We start from the raw sequence: 21,197 nt of genomic DNA, 5'->3' as shown, positions 1-21,197 counted from the left end.
TAAGATCCTGTGGGACTTCCAGATCCAGACAGACAAAATGGTAATGGCGAACCAACCAGACATTGTCGTAGTGGATAAACAACAGAGGAAAGCCGTTGTGATAGATGTAGCAATACCAAGCGACTACAACATCAGGAAAAAGGAGCACGAGAAACTAGAGAAATACCAGGGCCTCAGGGAGGAACTGGAGAGGGCCTGGAAGGTGAAGACCACAGTGGTGCCTGTGGTCATCGGGGCCCTCGGGGCAGTCACCCCCAAACTGGACCAATGGCTACAACAGATCCCAGGAACAACATCAGACATCTCAGTCCAGAAATGTGCAGTCCTTGGCACAGCCAAGATACTGCGCAGAACCCTCAAGCTCCCAGGCCTCTGGTAGAGGACCCGAGCTCAGAGGATAAGAACCACCCGCGGTGGGTGAGAAGGGAATTTTATTTTTTATATATATATATATATATATATATATATATATATATATATATATATATATATATATACAGTATATGTAAGCCATTTTTTTATGTCGGCTCCCCTTCTGTCGTCTCACGCAGGAGTGTAAACTTACACTGCGAAGAACATAAAGGATTGTTCAACTTGTTATCAATAAATAAATAGCTTAAGTTTAAAGCTCAGGGTGAAGTATGTTACACATAGCCACTATAAAGACATCAGTAATAGACGACAGTTTAATGCACTTCAACTCTGTAAGAACATCAGCCACATTTTTTTAAAAATTAGAAATGTTCCAAGTATAGTGTCCTGTCCTTTCCCTACCAAAAGAAGATCCCATTGTGTTACCACCTGTCCTCAGTCTCTCACCTTGGACGTGGTGTGAGGATCCTGGACTGTCATCCCCCGTCCTCAGTCCCTCAACACTGACGCACTTTGAAGATCCCATTCTGTCACCCCTTGTTTTCAGTCCTTCACCATCAACACACTTTGAAAATTCAACTTTGTCATCCCCTGACTTCTTTTTCTGGATGGGGACTGAAGAGGACACAGAAGAGGAAGCAATACCTTCAACATCTAGCGGAATTACAGCAAGAGAGAGTTCCAGACACGTGTTTTTTAGACCTCACTACGTCTTGTCAAGTGACTCTGATTAGATTGGGATCTGTAAAAACTGAAGACCTATTAGGGAAGTCACATTAGGACATCATCATTTCTCTCCTGTTTTTTATTAAAGCCATTGGGTTTCTAGGAAGCCTGTGGAAGCCTTCGGTAGCGCCTTGCACCGGGGCTTTTCTTCGTTCCACTGCTAAATTTAGTATTTTAGATGTTAAGGTTTCTGGCAGGACTGAGGAAGCCTTAGGTAGCGCCTTGCACCGGGGCTTTTCTTCGTCTTTGTGTTTTCCTCTCAACTCCGTCCTGTTTCAGGGTGTAATAGTGGTGCTTCCCTACACGCTGCTCTCCAATATAGTAAATTATTCTGTCCTGTTCCTCTACTAATCCAGCCTCCCAGTTTTTAATCTTTCAGGTTTTAGCTGCTCATCGCTGGATTCTTTCATCGTTGTCCATGTGGTTCCTGCCTTCTGGATCCCTTGTTTTTCACACCGTTTGTAAGTTTTTGCATTCTACCTTCACATCATGCTGGTGGCAGATCTCTGATTCTCTGATCATTCCAGGTTGGATCTCGTCAGCCTGTAAACCTCCACCTTCAACACCACCAGTCAGACAGTGGAAGATAAGAGAACCCAGTTAACAAAAAAAAAGTAAAAAACCTATTTTTAGCTGGCTAGCAATTTTAAATATGGATGAAATTGAGGTCAAATTTCAAAGCTGTTCTTTCTTCTGTCCATGTTCACTTTTTTTAACTCTGTTGTCTTTTCTCTTTATTTCATTTCTCCGTCAACTCATGTCACTTGACTTGAGTTGACCAACAATTAAAGAAGACGACCCGCTCCACCTGCTGATCTACTGGTTGTAACAGATTGTGGAAAAGGTGAGGACATGATGACTTGATCAGGAATTCACTTTAATCATCTGTTATTTAGACAGAGATTAAGGAATGTGTGTATTATTATGTGATGATTCTCCAGCATCACCAGCAGCACTGGACCAATCAGGAGAGAGAAGACACAGAGGACTGAAGGGACTCAGAAAATCCTGCTGGAAATCCCAAGATGAAGTTTCCTGATGCAACAGGGGGACACCTGAAGACACAGAATAAAGAAGGACCATGTGAAGCAGGTCCTTCAATAACAAACCAAGCATGAGTTGACCAACACTTACAGCAGGTTACTTTGTCCATCTACTGATCTACTGGTTGTAACAGATGATGGTGAAGGTTGAGGAGATAATGACTTGATCAGAAACTGTGGCCGACAACTGCAAACGCGCAGCAAACAGCAAAACGAGCTGCAAACAGGTGAAACTGCACAGGAAAAGCGAAACTTCATTATCTTTTTACATTTTTTGTTTCATTTCATTGAAACCACAAAAATGTTTCCACCATAACTTCCAATTGTTCAATATTTTTTTCTATCAAACTTTGAGTAGTGTGCAAGAATTACCCAAACATGCTTTGACTTTATTGATCCCAAAGGGAAATGAAATGTAGTTGCAGCTCATTAATTCAGATTCTTCAAAGAGTTATTGCAGATGACTGATTGCTGTCAGCAGGAAAGATCTTTTGTAGCTGTCTGTGTTGCAGCAAACCTGAAGAAGCCTCTGACTGATGATACTCTGTTTTCCCCATACAGACTCATGAAGAGGACGGTCAGAGTCGTCCATAGCTTTCTTGACTCTTATGAAGAATCTTTCTTTGCGTCATCTCCAGAGGTTCCACAGTCATCTCCAGAACAGAACCAGAACCAATCCAGCCTTCTTTATCAGATTGTTGAGCCTTTTGAGGTTCCTGGCTCTGATGCTGCTGCACCAACAGATGATAGCAGAAGAGATGACACTCTCAGCAGCAGACTTAAAGATCTGCAGCAACTTGATGCAAACCTTGAAGGATCTTAGCTTCCTGGAGAAGTGCAGTCTGCTCTGTCTCTTTTTGTAGACGGCTTCACTGTTGCGTCTCCAGTCCAGTCTGTGTTCCAGATGAACACCGAGGTATTTATATTCCTGAACCACCTCCACATCTTCTCCCATGATGGAAATAGGGTTTCCTGTTTCTCCTGAAATCAACAACCATCTCCTTTGTTTTGTTTACAGTCAAGGTTAGATGATTGTTCCCTCACCTGGCCACAAAGTGATCCACCAGATCTCTGTACTCAGCCTCTTGTCTTCCTCTGATACACAACAACTGCAGAGTCGTCTGAGTATTTCTGTAGATGACAGAAGTCGGACTTGTGCTGGAAGTCTGAACAGTAGAGAGTGAAAATGAATAGTGAGAGTACAGTGCCCTGTGGTGTTCCCATGTTGTTGACCACCTGGTTAGACACACAGTCCTTCAGTCTCACTAACTGTGGTCTGTTTGTCAGGTAGTCACAGATGCAGGGGATTGTTGAGGCCTCCACCTGTGTCTTCTGGAGTTTCTAACAGAGCAGATCAGGCTGAATTGTGTTCAATGCACCTGGGAACCAAAGACCCTGATCCTCACTGTGCTGCCTGCTTTGTCCAGATGACAGTGGATTTGTTGAAGCAGGTGTCTGATCAAGACCCCCTGCAAACTGCAGGGGGTCCTGATATGTGATGGTCTGCTTACTCAAGTGGGCCACCAGGAGTCTCTCCAGGACCTTCATGATGTGGGACGTCAGGGCAACAGGTCTACAGTCCTTATGACTGATGGGTGACTTTTCTTCGGTACCGGAACCAGGCAGGATGTCTTCCACAACAACAGAACCTCCTCTTGGGTCAGGCAAAGGTTGAAGAGATGCTGCAGAATCCCACAGAGGGAATCTGGGACTGACAGCATCTGGACCTCCAGCCTCGTTCCTGTTCAGTCTCTCCGGCTGCTTCTTCACCTGACTTCTAGATACAGAAAAGTTGGAGGTGGAGGCAAAGGGAGCAGCAGCGTCTCCTGATGTGGTTAAAGACAAACTTGTGGAAGCAGAAGAGTCCATGACTGAGGTGGAAGATGGAACATCTGAGGCTTGACAGGAAAGCTGTGGGTCAGAGGAGGATGAGAAATCTGTCTGGCTGCAGACAGGAGAGGAAGATGATGAGCTTGTTCCTGGACTGAACCTGTTGAAGAATGTGTTCAGCTCATTTCCTCTGTCCAGAAACTAATATTGTTAAAAAAAAGTCATGGTAGCATGTTTTTATGTAATAATGTGTATGTAATGTGTGGAATGAAGAAGATATGCTGCATAATCTGATGGAATTACAGAAGATCATTGTGGCTCCTGCTCAGTGTAAAAACACACATTTTGTTGGTTTCTGAAGAGTAAAAATTTAACAAATGTGTACATTTAAAGATTAAATTTATATTTCACAGTCATCACAATGCTAAAGAAAAGTCTCACAACAGTGTGAAAATCATGGTGTTTATTTACAAGACAGGAAGCAGGAGGAAGATATTAAAGAATGTAAAATATTTTGCAGTGTCATCGGTTATTTCTATGTATTATGATGTAATATAATACATGTATTTTCAGCTTATTGTATTCTGTTTTATTTTTGTGTGTAACTTTCACTTGATTTGTGAAAGCATGGAAAGTAATTAAGCTGATCATAGAGTAAAATAACATTAAGTTGTAAGCAAATTCAATAAAAGCTTTTTTTGCCGTCACTGCTTTGGTTTTATTCAGATATCAGATTTGGATCATTTGAGATGATAAATCTGCTTTAGAGCAGAAGGACAATCATTTGATTTCCTTTTTTTATGGTACTTAAACTCGTTGGCGTGAAGCCTGGTACAAACAAGTTATCTGAGGTCAAGTCATATGAAAACAAACAAAAGAAAACATTAAAGTTTGATCAACTTTTATGGTTTAAAATTAGCCTCAAATTCAGAATCTCTCCTCAATTCTGTTCCCACTGAGTCTAAAGAAACAGATCAAGCTGATCTAAGCTGGGAGGAACTAACAGGACATGGAGAGCTGCATGAAAAAAGAGATAAAGGACAAAACATGGGAAATATGGGTGTTGCATTATTACCAAACTTCTATCACTGCTGGATCGAAGAATTATGGAATTGTATGTATTTACATCTAATCAAAAGCAGCATGACGGGCGCAACTACATACTTTCTGAGGCATTTTGTTAGCATGTTTTCTATCATTCTTATAGCTCGATAGGAAGCCTGATCCAAACTGGCAACCCACATTAATAAAATGGTGAAATAATATTGACCACAAAACACTGTATTTATAAAAGACATCAACATTTTTCCTACACAATCCTAACAAAAGTTTTTAATGTTCTCTTCACAGTGTTTATTTATTTACTATTAATCTATTTGTATGATTTGTTCTTTAAATTGCCATTTATATTATTTTTTGGTCTCAGAAAATGACTGAGGGATGAAGAGGCTGATGTCTGGTTCTTTAGGTTCTGACGGGTCTGCGGTTCCTCTCCTGATCCATTCTGTCTGATATCAAACAACCCACTGAATATCGCCGACACAGTTTTTAATGCCCCTGTTAAACTTCACTGTAATTGTTTAGCCTGGAATGTGTGTCTTCCCACTCATAAGTAAAATAATAATAATAAATATAGGGCATAATAAAATATGACGTAATACACAAACCGTTCATTCAGTGGAGATATACAAATTCTATTTAGTCCTAAAGGATCAAAAATTGTCCAGGTATTTTCCACATTAACATTTTGTTTTCACTTTTTTTTTTTACATAAAAAGAGTTTTTACAAATATAGTCTTTAACAAATGTAGCCACACTTTTTGTTAGTTGTTTCTGCTACTAAATGTTTTCTTAAAAATCAGGATGTTCCTCGTTTTCCAAAGAGCGTCTTTCAATTAACAATTATCCACCACAAAAAATCATTCCTCCCCCAATTTTCCTTCAACAACCCATAGGCTATTATTATATATGAAATAATAACCTGTAACCGTGGTAACAATAATAACCACACCCGTTGAGCAAAGGAACATCCCCAAAACAAATGTCTGACCGTCTCATCATCTCCACATTTTGGTCTGGAAGATTAAGGACTTCTAGTGTCGTTTCTCTTGTATAGAAAAGCTCATGTAGGTAAACATTCATTTACTGTTTGCCAAGCTAAATAAATGGATGTTATAGTCAATCTATAATCAATGGATGCTATAGTCAAGCTATAGTCAATCTATAATCAATAGATGCTATAGTCAATCTATAGTCAAGCTATAATCAGTAGATGCTATAGTCAATCAATAGTCAAGCTATAATCAATGGATGCTATAGTCAAGCTATAGTCAAGCTATAATCAATAGATGCTATAGTCAATCTATAGTCAAGCTGTATAAATCAATGGGTGTCAGCTTCAACATGGAGCAATAGTTTCCTCTTCTCAGGTATTTTGTTGGCCTGAATTGACTTTGTTCATTGTGATGTGTGACTGAACCAATTCACAGTAAAACAGATGTGACCTGATTTTGTTTGTTTTTTTAACTGTTCACTGCATGGCGTCCATTTAAAGTGCATTTTGCATGAGCATGAAAAAACGGAGACTTCCTTTTTATGGCTGTTGTTCGTTTTCACATGCAGGTATGTAAAATCAGGGGTGCAGCATGGATTATTTTCCATGGACCGATTATTTAATGTGTCAGTCCAACGGGGACGTTGTTGACTTTGACCATGTCTTATTTTTATATACACTCAAACATTTGCCAACAAACCACAGGAATCACCCACCGATTTCAAAAGTAGCCTACAAAACGATGAATGCCCGACTTACCCAGCCTTGCAAGAACAATAGGCATCAGTAATCTAGTAGTGGGCGGAGCTTGGTAAGGTCCATACTCCCGTCCTCACTTCCGACGTCTGTCATGGCACCTCGAATGATTAAGTGACACAGTTGCAAAGGGTCAATTTTTTGGGTCATGTGGAACTGATCTGAGCGTTTCCATAGAAACCAGCAGAATCGAGACATTGCCTCAGAACTACTGTGACCTCATTGTAGCTATGACCTCATCTGTGATGTGGTCAAACGATCAAAGAACTTCTGAGGTTATGAGGGCTTGTATTTCAAATCATCAGTTCATATTCAGCCAGATCTTCGAACTTCAACACTGTGTCTAGCAAAGCTTTTCATCATGAACAGGATTTTAGTTGGCGTGTTTTTTCCCCTGGGTTTTGGACTTGGATATTTGGTTAGCACCAGAATGCAGAAGGCTTTTGACAAGATCTTTCCTGGGAGCGATTCAGACGAAAGTGTCTCTAAGGACGAGAGCACTGAGTCTGTATACGATGATTTCGATGCGTTCCTTTTTGAACCTTCCTCCACTGCGGAGGTTCCTTGCGAGCCTTCCTCGCCACAGAAGCAAGCTTCTCCGGCTGGAGAAGCTTGCTTCTCCCAATATGATGAAATTGATGCATTCCTTTTTGAACCTTCCCCGGTTGGGGAAGTTTTAGAGGAGCCTTCCTCGCCACAGAAGCAAGCTTCTCCGGCTGGAGAAGCTTGCTTCTCCCAGTACGATGAGTTTGATGCGTTCCTTTTTGAACCTTCCTCCACTGCGGAGGTTCCTTGCGAGCCTTCCTCGCCACAGAAGCAAGCTTCTCCGGCTGGAGAAGCTTGCTTCTGCCAATTTGATGATCTTGATGTGTTCCTTTTTGAACCTTCCCCGGTTGGGGAAGTTTTAGAGGAGCCTTCCTCGCCACAGAAGCAAGCTTCCCCGGCTGGAGAATCTTGCTTCTCCCAATATGGTGATTTTGATGCCATCCCTTTTGAACCTTCCCCGGTTGAGGAAGTTTTAGAGGAGCCTTCCTCGCCAGAGATCCAAGCTTCCCCGGCTGGGGAAGCTTGGATCTCTGAGCACGATGATGTTTGTGCTTTTCCGTTTGGTCCTTCACCGGCTGGTAAGGACCCAGAAGTTGAGTCCGAAGACTCAACTTTTTCTCTGACGAAGACGGCACAAGAAGACTGGACCCATAAAGAGAGCGCTAACCAGACCACTGAGATAGGGAACGATTTCTCCAATCTTCCCTCAGAGAAAGCATTAGTTGAGTCTGGAAATTCAAGTGCTGTTTTGTCGAACGCAGCAATATATTGGTGCCATGCGGCAGTTGATACCTGGATCCACGAAGCTATCCAGGAAACTGTCCGAGGGAAGGATTCCTCCAATCTTCCCTTGGAGAAAGAAACAGTTGAGTCTGAGAACTCAAGTTTGGCTTTGACCAAGGCTACACAAACCGATGGGACACAGGCCACCACCGATAGCTGGATCCAGGTACCGAGTGCTGCCCAGACCACTGACATAGAGAAGGATTCCTCCTATCTTCCCTCAGGGGAGACAGTCGAGTCTGGAAAGTCAAGTTTCGCTTTCACGAGTAAACAACTAGAAGAAGAGAGCACTTTCCAGACCATAGTGGTACAACTTCTGTTACTGTTTTTTTTTGTTTTTAGTTTCTTGTGCATTTTATTTTTATTACGGTTTTGCTTTTACTTTAGTATTTTTTTCTTTGGTTTATTGTTTCTGTACACTGTTTATTCACTTGCTTCTTTTTTCAGTCCGGATTCAGATATGCTTTATTGAGAATGACTACAATTGGTATTTTTTAAAATTGTTACCCCGCTATAAAAATCCCAGTTTTAGAACATCCTATGTGTTGATGAACTGGACTAAATTGTTCAAAATGGGTAAAACAGCAGTAAGTGTGAACCAAAAGATGAACTGCAGTGTAAAGATTGGAAGGTTATTGAAAGGCAGAACCCTGTGAAAATAAAAACTTCTGAACAAATGGATAGTAAATTATGGGTTAATATGAGTAAATCATTTATATAGAATTGGGAACTGGAACATTAGATGAGTATGTGAATTATTTCCCTCCATGCTGAGAAGGTAGTAAACATTTAAAAAAAAAAGCTTCAGCAGGAATATTTTATAAAAAGGAGGTTTTAGAGGGAGAAGAGGAAATCTAAGATCAAATAATTCAGGGTGTTGTGGAAAAGAAGAACATTTGGCCAGAAACTGTCCTGAGAAACAAAACGCCTGAGTATAATTAGAATCAGCTCTGAGTGAACCAGAGTCTGATAATGAGACATCGCATCCCAAATTAGATGAAGTGAATGAAATGGAAATTGATCAAACAAAGGAAGTTTTGCTAAATTTACACGATTTGCTATCTATGGTTAACATTAAGCCTGAAATAACTATTGGTTATTGGGAAAAAGATCTTTTTGTGTGACACTGGTGCATGAGGAGCTACTTGTAGAGAATCAACACTAAACTGTAATAAGACACGATTAAAAGCAACTACAGAAAGAAGAGAGTGTTGCAAATAAAAATAAGCAGGAGGAAGCAACAAGTATGTTTATTTAGACTAGAGAACAATGAAGCACCAGGGAGGAGTTGCAACTCCTGCTCACAGCAGCTTGCAGCAGCTCAGCAGGGGAGAACAGGCAGAAGCTGCAGCGGTGCTGCAACTCCGACCCCCACCAGGTCCAACTGACCACCATATGAAGCCCCCTGGCAAAACACTAGTGCATGATAACAAAGTTACAACTTTAGAAGTAAAGCAACAGAAGACTCCCACATTTTAAAATGAGATGAAACTAAAACATATCTCATGATACAAGAGCCAAATGCTAATGAAGCAGCAGAAGAATTAGGAGTTTCTCTTGAAATCCTTATCAGCTCTTTTTCCTGCCCCTGCAAGAGGTGAGAGGAGGTTCATGAAGGGGGGAGTGGGTTTGTTTTGTGCTCCATCTGACAATAGAGATAACTCAGGCTAGTGGAGTAACCTTAAACATAAACTGTGAAATCTAAAATCACAAAGGATCCAATGAACCTTTTTCCTAAGGAACATAGAAATAGGCTTTTTAACCCTTTGGGTTTTGCTTGGAAACAGGTTATAGGAAGTTGTAGAGAAGTCATTATCATCGCATAACGCAGGATTTTGATGTAGTTTTAGTTTCCTAAATTCAGGAAACAATTTCCTCCATAGAGTGGGTTGTTTAAGTAACAAATGATTGATGAGTAATGAAATAATATGGGAAGTTTGAAATGTTTCACAACTGCAAAGAAAATAATAATTTGGTATTATTATTATACCAAACTATAATAATAATAATAATAATAATTATTATTATTATTTTTATTAATAATTATTATTAATTATAATAATTTGGTATAATAATAATTCGTTATTGAGTGGACATTCAGAGAGGTTGACAAGCAGTGTTAAGGTGCCAACCTGAACATTATCCAACTTAATACATCAATTTAGGCTTTGATGAGAAGAGAGCTGCTGGTTTGGTTCCACGGATCCAGAACTGGATCAATAAAACTTAGGAATGCACTTTAAAGGGTTCTTTCTCTTTAAAGGGTTCTTTCTCTTTAAAGGGTTCTTTCCCTTTAAAGGGTTCTTTCTCTTTAAAGGGTTCTTTCTCTTTAAAGGGTTCTTTCCCTTTAAAGGGTTCTTTCTCTTTAAAGGGTTCTTTCCCTTTAAAGGGTTCTTTCTCTTTAAAGGGTTCTTTCTCTTTAAAGGGTTCTTTCCCTTTAAAGGGTTCTTTCCCTTTAAAGGGTTCTTTCTCTTTAAAGGGTTTTTTCTCTTTAAAGGGTTCTTTCCCTTTAAAGGGTTCTTTCTCTTTAAAGGGTTCTTTCCCTTTAAAGGGTTTTTTCTCTTTAAAGGGTTCTTTGAAATGCAAAGTTAAGTGACATTTTAATATTTTAAGCTGCTTTAGTAGATGTAACTAAATTGATGAAAGTAAATGAAAGTAATATTTTCTAGACTAAAGTTTAGAACCTTTTAATCGTCTTTAATCTTCTCATCTCCTGAAACGACCGTGATTCTTGGTGACCAAAATGTGAAAACATGAATAGTTTGATTAAAAGTAGAACCAGTCAGATTAGAAAGAACACAGCTTTATTTGCTCTCAGTATGAACATCAGTTTAATCATAATTAAACGTATTGAGAAGCTAAAAACAACAGACCGTTAATGCACTTCAACTGAGTTCCCACTGAGTCTAAAGAAACAGATCAAGCTGATCTAAGCTGGGAGGAACTAACAGGACATGGAGAGCTGCATGAAAAAAGAGATAAAGGACAAAACATGGGAAATATGGGTGTGAAAAGAATAATGGACAAACAAAACAGTGAACACTGGCCAGAAATAAAAGATTAAAAATCTTATTTACAAAAAAAAGAACAAAAGAGCCATTGAACAAAAAATATCAAGAATCACAATGCCCAAGACACAATTAGCCTGTCATAAAAATGCATCGATTGAACTCATTAATGTTAGCAGATGTTGGCAGGCATGATGTAATCTTGAGATTTTATTTCAAACTGAGTATATACACCTCTGGAAAAAATGAAAAGTTTCTCTGATTTTACTCTTTATAGGTTTATGTTTGAGTAAAATGAACATTGTTCTTTTATTCTATGAATTACTGACAACATGTCTCTTTATTTTGTTTGTGAATGTATGTAAATAAGCAGTTAGATTTAGAAAACTGAACAAACAAATATCTTTTCATGGGTCTTATCCCTGCTGGGGGCTCAGCAGCCCTAAAGGTCAGATCCTAGAATCGCCCCTGAGTTTAATTATATATACTTTCATTTATAGGCCCTGTCACTAAGATTTCCTGTAATGACATTTTTTTTGTAATGTAATTATACATTTTATAAACTGGTAGAATATTTTGTTTTTGTTTTTACAAATATTGACATGACAAAGAAAAGACAAAGTGACTAAATTATCGCAAATAGACTGTATAAAAAGCAGATTTTATACAGTCTACATTCAAAGACTGTATAAAAAATACAGTGATGAAGATTTAAATATCTATTTCTATATAGCAACATCATATAGCTATATCAAATGTCACGTGACTATTAAAGTTTAGTCACATGACACAGATTGCCGTCATTTAATACCAATAACCAGCTGAGCCAATCAGAGGCCACATATCCTCCTCCTTTTCATACAGGCCTTTAAATAAAGACCCGGACTAAAAATTCTCTTTTTATCCTGCATAGCGATGCTCGTCCATTTTAGAAAGGATAACCTATCTTTAATGGCTTTTGTTTTTACAAGCATTTACCTGCAAGACAAAGAAAATGATTAGTGACCAAATGATCGCAGAAGGCCTACATTCAAAGACTCTGTTTCAGGCGGTCATTGACGTCATTCTGTAACGTGTGATTCGCGGTTTGAGTTTGCCGTATTCTTTCCTCTTCCTTTTTAGTCTTAAAGTTTAATTATTTTCAAAGCGACCCATCTCAGTTAAAATAAGTCATTAACAGCTTATATAATGTTTTAACTGCTTACACATTACATAAGTATGAATTTTATTTAATATAATTATACATTAAATCAGCTAGTAGAAAATTTTGTTTTTACAAAAGACAAAGTGACTAAATTATCGCAAATAGTCACTTTTATACAGTCTTATACATTCAAAGACTGTATAAAAATACTATGATGAAGATTTAAATATCTATTTCTATATAGCAACATCATATATCTATATCACATATCATGTGACTATTAAAGTTTAGTCAAATGACACAGATTGCTGTCAGTAAAAACAATAACCTGCTATTACAGGCCCAGCCTTTCCCGAGGGGGCAGTAGAGAGCAACGTGTAGGTGCTGGGAGGAAGAAGAAGAGCGAGAAAAGTGTCCGGTTGTTGTGAGGAGCTCAGTGTGTTAGTTTCAGGGAAGCTAGCTGTCCAGTACGTTGTACTTGTTCATCCTGCAAAAAGAGGAATAAAGTTCTTAAATCATTCATCGGCCTCCTCCTTGTTTTACCCGCCAGCGGAGCCGATACGAGCTTGTTACCAGAAACAAATGGCCACATATCCTCCTCCTTTTCATACAGGCCTTTAAATAAAGACCCGGACTAAAAATTCTCTTTTTATCCTGCATAGCGATGCTCGTCCATTTTAGAAAGGATAACCTATCTTTAATGGCTTTTGTTTTTACAAGCATTTACCTGCAAGACAAAGAAAATGATTAGTGACCAAATGATCGCAGAAGGCCTACATTCAAAGACTCTGTTTCAGGCGGTCATTGACGTCATTCTGTGACGTGTGATTCGCGGTTTGAGTTTGCTGTATTCTTTCCTCTTCCTTTTTAGTCTTAAAGTTTAATTATTTTCAAAGCGAAGCATCTCAGTTAAAATAAGCCATTAACAGCTTATATAATGTTATTATAGGCTATCAAAGCTGTTAATAACACTTTTATAATGTATAAGGTAGTTATACATTATATAAGTATGGACACAGCCACAAAGAAGAATCGCCTGCGCCTCCTTGAACGAAGGATCCGGCGCTTCACGGACGGAGGTCCCAGCAGCGGCGGCCTGGCTCCCCGGGTGAGGCAGGCGGGAAGGAGCTTCAGGGCGGGGATCTACGGTGGCCGACAGGTGCAAATGCGCAGCAAAAGAGAAAACATGCAAACAAAAAAGAAGACACCCCCGAATGAAATGCAGCAAACAAAAAGAGAGACGCAAACACCCCCGAATGAAATGCAGCAAATAAAAAGAGAGACGCAAACACCCCCGAATGAAATGCAGCAAATAAAAAGAGAGACGCAAACACCCCCGAATGAAATGCAGCAAATAAAAAGAGAGACGCAAACACCCCCGAATGAAATGCAGCAAACAAAAAGTGTTGAAAACGGAAGTGCTCCAGACCACTAGGGGGAGTCAAAGAAAATAGTATTCATTTCTATGGGACCAGATGCAAGATTCAGAGAAAGAAATTTGAAAGAAAGTAAAGGTATCTCTCTGAATCTTGCATCTGGAAAGTGTGATTATTGTGAGAAGTCTGAAACAATAGAGCATGTTATTTTAGAGTGTTGTAAGTATGAAGAAGAGAGAAGATGCATGCTGAGAGAGTGTGTAGGTATTAAAGAAAGGTTTAATTTAATAGAATTTTTGAGGAGAGATTTCGGGAGTAGACATATTCAAATAATTATTCGGTATCTTAAAAAAACAAAGCTATTTCATAGGATATGAGTAGAGCAAGTTGGGTGTGAGTGTGTAAAGAATATCAAAGAGGGGTATATAAAGCTATAAGCAAGTTGGATAATATAAGCAGGTGTGTATGTGTGGGGGTATGTTTAATCAGGAGTTAATGGAGGGAAAAGGTAGAAAGTGAAAGTTTATAGACCATCTCGAACCACACTCCATACTGGTAAGTGGCGGTAATGCTACTGTAAGTTTGTTGCCAACCGCCAATAAATACCAAGAAGAAGAAGAAGAAGAAGAATCTTGCATCTGGTCCCATAGAAATGAATACTATTTTCTTTGACTCCCCCTAGTGGTCTGGAGCACTTCCGTTTTCAACACTTTTTGTTTGCTGCATTTCATTCGGGGGTGTTTGCGTCTCTCTTTTTATTTGCTGCATTTCATTCGGGGGTGTTTGCGTCTCTCTTTTTATTTGCTGCATTTCATTCGGGGGTGTTTGCGTCTCTCTTTTTATTTGCTGCATTTCATTCGGGGGTGTTTGCGTCTCTCTTTTTATTTGCTGCATTTCATTCGGGGGTGTTTGCGTCTCTCTTTTTATTTGCTGCATTTCATTCGGGGGTGTCTTCTTTTTTGTTTGCATGTTTTCTCTTTTGCTGCGCATTTGCACCTGTCGGCCACCGTAGGGATCCCCTCTGAGCAGCAGCGCTGCTTGGAAGAACCGGACGGCTCCGAACTTCGTAAGGAGTCACCCCGGTCCTGCTCAACTTTTAAACATACAGAGTTATTGTTTTAATGTCCTTGTTCTTATCCTCTTTTAGTTTAACTTAATTAAGGAATTGTATTTATTAAAAGATAAGTAAAAATTTATGTATAACTGTACAATGCCATGTTTTAAAAAAATGTCCCAAGTAACAATAAAACATTTCGAAAGAAAAAAAAAATCTCCGTTATTTGTAGTCCAATTTCTCTCACGCACCAGCGCGTGCGTTCGTCAATGGAAGTCATGGCAACGACGTTAGCGTCCTCGAGCCTATAAATGACGCCGACCTTCTGAGTTCTTTCCCCTTTGCTACGGGACTTTTGACAGAGACGCCTGAAGGAGCCTTTACAGCCTCGGAAGGTTTGAGCTTGTCGAGAATCTGCTGTGCAAAACTTGCTGAAGAAGAACTTGCTGAAATTCGCACTTGCTGAAGAAACCCGTGGATACCAAACCTGCGAAAGACGTTTCCTGACCGGGAGAAGAAGCAGCAGGGTGACCAGCTGGAAGGTTAAAATCATTCTTCTACTATTTTTAATAAACGAAAGCAAGTTATTACTAAGATATTAGTGACTTGTTTAGTTTATTTTTGCGTTCGTGTGTGTGTGTTTTAAAGAAATACTGACTGCTGTAGAAAAAAAGACGAGTAGCATTCTTTGCTAGCATAGATCTAACTCACTAGTTAACTAATGAGCCTTTTTCTTTACTGAATTTCGCTGGAAATGTCGGGAATGTTAAACTGTGGTGTAATAATTTAAGAAATATATGCATTTTACTGAATTATAGTCAAATTAGTTCAATTAACTTCAAATTCCTGAAAAATTAGCTTGTTTTTTGACCGTTATTTTTTGAAAAATGCCGTGGTAAACACTCAGTTTCCATGGACACGCAAAATAAAATGCCTTAAATATTTAATTTTTTTTTAAAAAACATTTTAAAAAATAGTGTTTACCCTTATAATAACCTATATTTTAATTGTTTAGTTTCATTATTTTTTCAAGATAGGGACATGTTGATGTGTTTTTTGTTTTTTTTTTAAATGCCCTGACAAACATACTTGGTTTCCATGGTAATGACATCAGACTAACGGTTTGTTAGGACGCTTTACATAAAATTTCCATTCATGTACGCGTTCACACACTGATGTTTATAAGCTAATGGATTGTAGCCACAGATGTTGTATCGTGCCAGCAATAAACTCCAGCTAAAGGTGAGAGAAGTGTCTTGCTCAAGGACACAACGACAGAGGCGGACCATTGCAGGGCAAACTGCTACCACTGTCGCCCCAGTAATAAGCATTGTAAGTGTGTGTGTTCGTTAATGATAGACCATTAATAGGCAATGAATCGTGTATAGTCGTAGTGATCATCAATCAAAGCTAATTTTCACAAACAAAATAATGATTTATTTGTGAAAATCATCTTTGATGACTTTGGATTCCAATTCTTGGTAAACTGGATGGTTCTTTGCCCTTTTTTTCTTTTTGATAAATGCCTAGACAAACATATTTAGTTTCCATGGATACATTGGTGACATTATTTAAAATGACTTCAATAAAAAATTAAGGAACACTTTGCAAACATGCGCGTCCTCCAGCTTTGTGAAAAATGTGTTATATGTAGTCTCCATGGATACATTGATTAAATAACAACACACAGCTTTATTCTTATAAAAAGTCATTAAAGAACAATCAATGTGTGCCTGTTGATTTCACAAAGTAGCTAAATTATTTAGTTTATTGTAATTACTCAAGACCAGAAAAACAGCCTTTTGTTCCATTGCATTTTAGTGACGTATCATTTTCAGAAGTCACTTGAATGTTAACAGTGAATGTTAAAATTCATTAGAAAAACAGTCCTCTCAGTTTCAGTTGGTCCAGTTGTGATTCATTTGTTAGTTAAAATCTTGGAGGGATTGCAGGGGTTTGACATTGTTTATGTGGTTTAAAAAGTTATTTCTGGTTTTAGAAGATCCGTTTTGTTTTATTCAGATCTTTGGAATAAGTAGTCAGTGTCTGGTCCAGGTTTCAAAAAATGCCTCAATAACACATTTGGTCTCCTTGGATACGTTGCTTGAAATAAAACCTTAATACTTGAATATTAGAAAAGTTTTTAGATACATATTTGTCCTGTATTATTTCTAAGTAGTTTAGTTTATATTTACTAAACCATTATTGCTTAGTTTGCTTTTTCTAAGAAAGAGGAGTTTTGAATAATTAGTTGTTTACGAAATGCTGTGTTAGTCCTTTGCATGTTTGGAGCTGTAATATATTTTCACGCTGATTACATTTTCAGAAAGAGTCAGCAATATTAATAGTGGTGATTGGAAAACATTTTACTTTAGTTTGAGAAAATTACTTTTAGTGAATCCATTGTGTTGCAGGGTTTTATTTTATTTTAAGAGTTTATGGCTAGGGATGAATTACCAATAAATCTAAATTTGATTTATTGTGTTTAATGATTGATTGGTACCAAGATGAAGCTGCAAGTTTGTTTGTCTGCGTGCTGATGGTTTATACGTGTTTGATCACTGAGTTTTAGAGTTTGTTCTGGTTTTTATGTAAAATTGTGTTTTTTGCTGTTTTTTTGTGTGACTAAAGATAAGCTTTATTTATTTTATCTCTTAATTCCCGTTCTTGTTGTATAATCACATCTGGCATAGCATTAATATTGCTAATTAAATATATTCAAGAAAAACAAACACATTCACAAAGCTGGGTTATTGTATTGTTGGTATTTCAGTGTTCCCTCTAAACATTGCTTTGGACTTTTGTGATTTTTTCAAGATACAGATTTATAGCTTTTTTGGCTTTGTTTTTTTCTTCACAGCCCATACCATGGCGCTTCCAGCAGATGGATCCCCAACGTTGGAGGGACGTCCAGATAATGGTAAGGAACACGGTAAGTTGTGGTTAAATGAAGCCAACATGGTTTCTGAAGACCATGGAGAGGAGTTGAGGTATAGTTCACCTCCGCATTCTGTGGACTGTTCTACCAGCTCCACTGATAGCAATATTACCAGCTCCAGTGGTAGCTCTACTAACAGCTCCAGTGAAGACGAGGTAGGTAATGGAGACCAGGATGACTTTAGATCCCGATTTCGGGTTGTCCAGGTCCTTCGACCAAACATTAAATTCCTGTGGGGCATGGGAGTGCTTGAACATGCATTAAAACTCCGGAAACCGACAGTTGATCAGCTGGGCTCCGGTGACAGTAGTCTGACAGTGGTCCTTGCCGATGTTGTGTCGCAGCTGCCTGAGATTCTTCCCCACAATTTCAAATATATACAAGACATTGGGGTGGCTCAGAAGCCCCAAGAAGACATGGCTCCTTGTAATTCAGTTGAATTCCCATCTGGACTTGACAAACAGGAAGAGCCCATTTTGCGTCCACAGAAATCCAGACCTATCGGTACCTTGCAACATCATCAGGTAGGTTTGGAAGAGGACGCGGCTCATGTGACATCTGTGACTGGCATAAACGGAAAGAGGACAAAGAACAGTGATGCTGAAGAGGAGCCCCCAGCCAAGAAGACCAAGTATAGTGTCCTGTCCTTTCCGTACCAAAAGACGGAATATGACGATCCCATTGAGTTACCACCTGTCCTCAGTCTCTCACCTTTGACGTCGTGTGAGAATCCTGTTTTGTCATCCCCCGTCCTCAGTCCTTCAACACCGACGCACTTTGAAGATCCTATTTTGTCATCCCCCGTCCTCAGTCCCTCAACACCGACGCACTTTGAAGATCCTATTTTGTCATCCCCCGTCCTCAGTCCGTCAACACCGACGCACTTTGAAGATCCCATTTTGCCACCCAGTGTTTTCAGTCTCTCACCAATGTCGCCATATGAGGATCCTATTTTGTCATCCCCCGTACTCAGTCCCTCAACACCGACGCACTTTGAAGATCCCATTTTGCCACCCAGTGTTTTCAGTCTCTCACCAATGTCGCAATATGAGGATTCTATTTTGTCATCCCCCGTCCTCAGTCCCTCAACACCGACGCACTTTGAAGATCCCATTTTGCCACCCAGTGTTTTCAGTCTCTCACCAATGTCGCCATATGAGGATCCTATTTTGTCATCCCCCGTACTCAGTCCCTCAACACCGACGCACTTTGAAGATCCTATTTTGTCATCCCCCGTCCTCAGTCCCTCAACACCGACGCACTTTGAAGATCCCATTTTGCCACCCAGTGTTTTCAGTCTCTCACCAATGTCGCCATATGAGGATCCTATTTTGTCATCCCCCGTACTCAGTCCCTCAACACCAACGCACTTTGAAGATCCCATTTTGCCACCCAGTGTTTTCAGTCTCTCACCAATGTCGCCATATGAGGATTCTATTTTGTCATCCCCCGTCCTCAGTCCCTCAACACCGACGCACTTTGAAGATCCCATTTTGCCACCCAGTGTTTTCAGTCTCTCACCAATGTCGACATATGAGGATCCTATTTTGTCATCCCCCATCCTCCGTCCCTCAACGCTGACTCACTTTGAAGATCCTATTTTGTCATCCCCCATCCTCAGTCCCTCAACACCGACGCACTTTGAAGATCCCATTTTGCCACCCAGTGTTTTCAGTCTCTCACCAATGTCGCCATATGAGGATTCTATTTTGTCATCCCCCGTCCTCAGTCCCTCAACACCGACGCACTTTGAAGATCCCATTTTGCCACCCAGTGTTTTCAGTCTCTCACCAATGTCGACATATGAGGATCCTATTTTGTCATCCCCCATCCTCCGTCCCTCAACGCTGACTCACTTTGAAGATCCTATTTTGTCATCCCCCATCCTCAGTCCCTCAACACCGACGCACTTTGAAGATCCCATTTTGCCACCCAGTGTTTTCAGTCTCTCACCAATGTCGCCATATGAGGATCCTATTTTGTCATCCCCCGTCCTCAGTCCCTCAACACCGACGCACTTTGAAGATCCCATTTTGCCACCCAGTGTTTTCAGTCTCTCACCAATGTCGACATATGAGGATCCCATTTTGTCACCCAGTGTTTTCAGTCTCTCATCAATGTCGCCATATGAGGATCCTATTTTGTCATCCCCCGTCCTCAGTCCCTCAACACCGACGCACTTTGAAGATTCCATTTTGTCACCCAGTGTTTCCAGTCTCTCACCAATGTCGCCATATGAGGATCCCATTCTGTCACCCCTCGTTTTCAGTCCTTCACCATCAATACACTTTGAAAATTCAACTTTGTCATCCCCTGACTTCTTTTTCTGGATGGGGACTGAAGAGGACACAGAAGAGGAAGCAATACCTTCAACATCTAGCGGAATTACAGCAAGAGAGAGTTCCAGACACGTGTTTTTTAGACCTCACTACGTCTTGTCAAGTGACTCTGATTAGATTGGGATCTGTAAAAACTGAAGACCTATTTGGGAAGTCACATTAGGACATCATCATTTCTCTCATGTTTTTTATTAAAGCCATTGGGTTTCTAGGAAGCCTGTGGAAGCCTTCGGTAGCGCCTTGCACCGGGGCTTTTCTTTGTTCCGCTGCTAAATTTAGTATTTTAGATGTTAAGGTTTCTGGCAGGACTGAGGAAGCCTTAGGTAGCGCCTTGCACCGGGGCTTTTCTTCGTCTTTGTGTTTTCCTCTCAACTCCGTCCTGTTTCAGGGTGTAATAGTGGTGCTTCCCTACACGCTGCTTTCCAATATAGTAAATTATTCTGTCCTGTTCCTCTACTAATCCAGCCTCCCAGTTTTTAATCTTTCAGGTTTTAGCTGCTCATCGCTGGATTCTTTCATCGTTGTCCATGTGGTTCCTGCCTTCTGGATCCCTTGTTTTTCACACCGTTTGTAAGTTTTTGCATTCTACCTTCACATGATGCTGGTGGCAGATCTCTGATTCTCTGATCATTCCAGGTTGGATCTCGTCAGCCTGTAAACCTCCACCTTCAACACCACCAGTCAGACAGTGGAAGATAAGAGAACCCAGTTAACAAAAAAAAAGTAAAAAACCTATTTTTAGCTGGCTAGCAATTTTAAATATGGATGAAATTGAGGTCAAATTTCAAAGCTGTTCTTTCTTCTGTCCATGTTCACTTTTTTTAACTCTGTTGTCTTTTCTCTTTATTTCATTTCTCTGTCAACTCATGTCACTTGACTTGAGTTGACCAACAATTAAAGAAGACATGCTCCACCTGTAAACCTCCACCTTCAACACCACCAGTAAGGTGGAAGTAGAGAAGAGAACCCTGTTGACGAAAAAAAGTAAGAAAACTTATTTTTACCCAGCTAACAATTTTAAATATGAATGAAATTAAGGTCAAATTTCAAAGCTGTTCTTTCTTCTGTCCATGTTCTCTTTTTTTTAAACTGTGATGTCTTTTCTCTTTATTTCATTTCTCCGTCAACTCATGTACCTCAACTTGAGTTGACCAACAATTAAAGAAGACGACCCGCTCCACCTGCTGATCTACTGGTTGTAACAGATTGTGGAAAAGGTGAGGACATGA

The 21,197-nt window shown here is 39.7% G+C and overlaps 1 long non-coding RNA gene across 1 annotated transcript; it reads right to left on the bottom strand.

Annotated features, from left to right (window-relative positions):
- Nucleotides 1-1,954: 1,954 nt before the first annotated feature.
- LOC116723384 (uncharacterized) lies at nucleotides 1,955-2,704 on the bottom strand. The gene is made up of 2 exons (XR_004339971.1): nucleotides 2,233-2,704; nucleotides 1,955-2,153 (listed from the first exon to the last, which is right to left on the bottom strand). It is a non-coding gene; the product is annotated as an uncharacterized LOC116723384 (long non-coding RNA).
- Nucleotides 2,705-21,197: the final 18,493 nt, after the last annotated feature.

Source organism: Xiphophorus hellerii, chromosome 7 (genome assembly GCF_003331165.1).
Source record: "Xiphophorus hellerii strain 12219 chromosome 7, Xiphophorus_hellerii-4.1, whole genome shotgun sequence".
NCBI lineage: Eukaryota > Metazoa > Chordata > Actinopteri > Cyprinodontiformes > Poeciliidae > Xiphophorus > Xiphophorus hellerii.
This window is presented reverse-complemented; position numbering and strand designations above follow the sequence as displayed.